The following is a 4,791-nucleotide window of genomic DNA, read 5'->3' as shown; positions in this document are numbered from 1 at the left end:
AATTTATTATCAAAAGCATTAAAGAAGATTTTATTTAAATATTTACTCGTAAACACTATTTATATCGAGTTTGACCCCGCCATGGAGTCAGAACCTCTTCACCGAGGATCATGAAATTTACAATTTTGGTAGAGGCATTCCTGCTCTACACGACTAGTATAATTTAGTTTATCTAACAGATGTGCGGTTGAAGACGATTTTTAAATATTGGTAAATTTTGGGCAGTTTTTGTCCCGCCCTTGGGGCCCCAGGAGTCCTGAAATTTACAATTTATGTCTCTCTTGTCCAAAAGATGCTTCTTATCAAACCTTTGAAATGAATTAGAATGATAGTTACCAAGAAGTTAAAAATGTTCGAATTGTGACCTAAAATTTGTCTTCTTTACTTCCGTACTTAGTTATAAACATCTTCGCTAGCCAAGGGTTTACGATCCGCTCCGCTTCTCTACAAACCCTTGGCAGATTTAGTGCGATTTTCGTAGCCTCAACTTTCAACATATGCTTGGACACAGCGAAAGTCCACTGCTCAATCAGAGAACGTATTACATTAAATCACGTGCAAAACAAAGGATTTTAAATGCATGTATCTACCACTGTCACTCGGCCGTGTATCAAATATATATATTCAAACGGTCCAATGATGCCACGTGCGCAGTCCAGACTCCTATCTGCGTAAAGAAGTGCATTTTATTTACTACAGTACTGTACCATTCGTTGTTTTATGTTCTTAGACAGTTGCGTCAGAGCTATTTTCCTCAATTTGGAATTCACCTTACACACGTGGGGTTATTTTTAGACGTAGACTCAACGACTACATATATTTCATGGGTTCACATATGTTTATTTTTTAAGTAATATTCTCACTGATTTCTTTTTCAAGTATGCAATTAAGAGATAATTAAATTTATTAATAATATTTTGAATGATTTGCATACCCAGGGCCGTAAATTAACCTTCAATTTGGAGGAGGCAGGAAATTAGGCGGGGGTCTGGGGGCCGCCCAGGCCCCTAGACGCTGAGCACATTTTGTGCACACTGAACACGTTTCGTGCAAAATCCTTGATTCTAGGGCCTTCTAAGATGTTACTTGACTAACTCATTCTAAAAGAAAGATTTGGAATGCTTTTTAAGGGAGGTATCATGTTCTTAGTTATTGGAAACAACATAAATTCTAATGAACTTTAAATTTTAATTTTTTTTGGCTCAAAAGTTGGAGGAGGCAGCTGCCTCCTCCGCCTCCATGTAATTTACGGCCCTGATACCACATTGCGTTACTCTCTGAGCGCAACCATTTCTAAACAACGAGCTCAGCCATTTCTAAACAACGAGCTCAGCCATTTCTAAACAGAAGTAGAAACACCCATTTTCATTGGATAAGCATGATGTAATCCAAACAGAGTTGTTTTCTCTATCCGCTAGAGGGCGCCACTCAAAGCTACGAAAATCGCACTAAATCTGCCAAGGGTTTGTAGAGAAGCGGACTGGAGCGGATCGTAAACCTTTGGCTAGCGAAGATGAGTTATAAAGGGCATATTGCTTTCTACCAAAACTGTGACATTTTCTATCCCTGTTTTAGGGCTCATTGAGGGCAGAGCTACATTTAGGACTCTCTCCCCCCCCCCCCCCCCCCCACCCCCCAAGAATACTAGCCAATCTTCAACCACTTGATCCATTGAATTATTCTTGGGTAAATGGAAATTACGGTCCTTTTCACTGGAAGAAATGAATTATTGTGAAACTACACAGCAGGATTTGTAACGTGCATTTATTTCATAAATTTTGAAACCATACATACATACACGTGATATACACCTGTTACGTGTATTATTTAGTCACACAGTTAGTTAGTGACCTGTACTAACCTGATGCAGGTCACTAACTAACTCTGTAACTAATTTATCACGTCGAAGACCTCTAACTGTATATGTGGGGGTCTATATCATACAACTTGGTCTGCCCAAATCGCTTCGCCATTTTCTCACGGCTGTAAATAGAACCCGACAATATACGGATTTTTCTCGCATGATACGGTTTTCTTCACGGCGTCATGTGACGAAGATCTGACCAATTAGATTTCAACAATTTTGCCTGAGGCGTGATAAATCTGTACGTTTGATATGCACACAGTGCAAACATACTTTACACATGTATACCTGCTAAATATACGTGCTTCAACATACAATTCACCACATACCCCCCCCCCCACCCCCCCACCCCCCCCCCCCCAATACATTTAACGTAACATGATGATCTTATAGATATAACAAATGCTTTACATTAACATATGTTTACCATACATTGCTTTTTATACGTTTAACAATCCAGTGTATAATATGTTACACATACATTTTACATGTTGTGACACACGTTCCACGCCATAATAGCTGTACCACACACAACGCGTATTCTGCAGTCGTAAAATTAGGTCACAATGACCCAATTATGATAGCTGTCATTTACTCTATTGTTTAAGAAACACTTCTTAACGGGAGAATCATGGCACGTGGCTTTGCTCTTTATTCGCGTGTGTATTCCTAATGTGAGGGTCATTTATTGATATAACGTTCCAGATGACACGAGTTTCTTAGAACACTCTCGTTTAATGCTTATTACATTAGTACATTCATCTGCTAACTAAATTCAATACATTTCAATTTTTTTTTTTTTCAGAGAACATGGAAATGCCAAAAATTGGCATGCACATGAAGTTTGTTTCTAGAGGAATTACCATTACACCGGTTAAATCAGTGGTAAAGCGTTCTCTTTGTGACCAGGAGGTCGTGAATGTTCCAGAAAATAAACAGAAAAAGTTCGATTTTTGTGCGATTTACTAAAAGTAATGCATTTCACCCCTCTTAGGCCTCTAGGTGTTTTACAAAATGAGGTGACGCATGCGCTGAAGTCATTGTTTATCATGGAGGCGAAGATGTAGAGTTTGAAATGATGACGATTATTGTTGCTTTAGTGTGGAATTGAATTGTTTCAATGGTATTCCCTTGCGGAAAAATCATTCATGAATTGATTTATGTAAGTTTTCGAACGATTCACATCAAATGTAAGCTGAAATAAATTCAAACCGAAGCGCGACTGATTTCCCACATACTTTATGAAGGCTTGGACAGAAACGAGGGGGATAGGAAAGACCAAATATAACTAACCCGCTGGTTTCCACATAAGTTAAGGTATCGGCAGATCGATTGGCTATTTTTAAAATTGTTTAAGGGTGAATGGGTTGGATCCGTGCTACGCGTGATTTAGTTACGACTGAGGTAGAATTTCCGACGTTCTTAAATAATTCGAAGTTCGCTGCTACTTTACATCAGACTACAACCCTGCTAATGTCAAGGCAGACAACGACATATTTTTAGGCGATTATCAAGACCAGCCAATGGATGAATCCCTACTAAAGGAATGAGAGTACCAAACCCCCGTATGCGTAACCCGGACGCAGTTTTCCCCAAGATTGAGCGGAGGTATAAATGTCTAGGTGTTGCGTGATTGGCTAATATCAAGAGTGAAATTATTTGGAATTGAAAGAAATATTATAGAGGTTCAAATTAATTGTCAGGATGAAAAATTATCGCACAAAATCGAGAAATGACTGAGGAAATTACCATGGTAGGGGTGTGCTTAAAATGAAGTGTGTAATTTACTGCAGATTGCTATGTGTTGTAAAAAAGTACAAATATGGCCTATAAAAGGCACGGGACCCTATATATTTTTTGTCATTTTTTATCAACACTTGGAATGAACTTTGAAATGTTTGCGGTCATTTGTTTAAAATCGATATAGTTAATTAGTGAGAGGGCCAAAGGTTAACATTGAGGTCTATGGGAAATGAATTGGTACTCTTTTCCCTAAAGGAGCCTCTAAATCACACAGGAAAAGCCACGGATTCTGTAAAACCTGGATCCGGACAGGAGAGGACAGGACGGTCCCGAGATGTTTTCTAAGTTGTTAGAACTTGTAACGAATCCCTTTGTATATTTATGCAATATAATATGTTCAAATAAAAAACCCGGACAATCCGGACACATTCAATTCGTTTAAAACGTATCTGGACTCAAGTTGGAAATTTTGGAGGACCAGTTATTATCTGGTAATGATTCCAACACTTTGGCTAAGCAATACTAAAGAAAGAGCAGGTCTCTGTGAACGTTCAACACGAGGCCAACAAAATACAGTATAATTTCAATTTGTCAAAACTGCAAAAAGTATCATCTGTTAAAGATTCATCTGTTAGTATTGTTTCTTCACTTATTGTCAAGCTAAAGGGAAGAAATGATCTAATTAGCATTACTGACTGGGTTACAGTAAGAGAACGCTGTGCACTCAATAGATGTGTCGCTACCAGCCTTACATGAAACCTTCTGTTACTGTCACTCCGGCTTGTTCCACTGATCGCTGGCCGATTCTACGCCCTACAGTCCTTTCGTGTCTACACCAAACCAAGAAGACAACTCTCACCGTACGACATTTGCTACTATTGCCGAAAGTACGGACATTGGAAATCGCAATGCACCGCTCCTTCAGCCCAGTCAAACGCCCAAAGTGCTGGCTCATATAAGTAGACCCATAGAGACGTATGTTCCTTAATGATATTCAAACCTGTTTTTACAGCATGTCACTTATTTTGAAAATAGTTCCTTTTCAGCGAAGGGGTCCTGGGTAGACAGGCGAAAAGTGTCCATTTTTGGCAGAATATCGGAGCTAGCGAATTCGTTATCGATACGTGAAAAAATGGTGATGTTATTGTTCCTTTTCAGACGCAACCTCCACTTATCTTTCGGAA

At 39.0% G+C, this 4,791-nt stretch overlaps 1 pseudogene; it reads left to right on the top strand.

Moving 5' to 3' along the window:
* The first annotated feature begins 4,017 nt into the window (after positions 1 to 4,017).
* LOC130047200 (uncharacterized) lies at positions 4,018 to 4,570 on the top strand (annotated as a pseudogene).
* The last annotated feature ends 221 nt before the right edge of the window (positions 4,571 to 4,791 follow it).

Source organism: Ostrea edulis, chromosome 6, assembly GCF_947568905.1.
Source record: "Ostrea edulis chromosome 6, xbOstEdul1.1, whole genome shotgun sequence".
In the NCBI taxonomy this organism is placed as follows: domain Eukaryota; kingdom Metazoa; phylum Mollusca; class Bivalvia; order Ostreida; family Ostreidae; genus Ostrea; species Ostrea edulis.
Note: the sequence above shows the minus strand (reverse complement) of the source record. Positions and strands in the feature narration are given on the sequence as shown.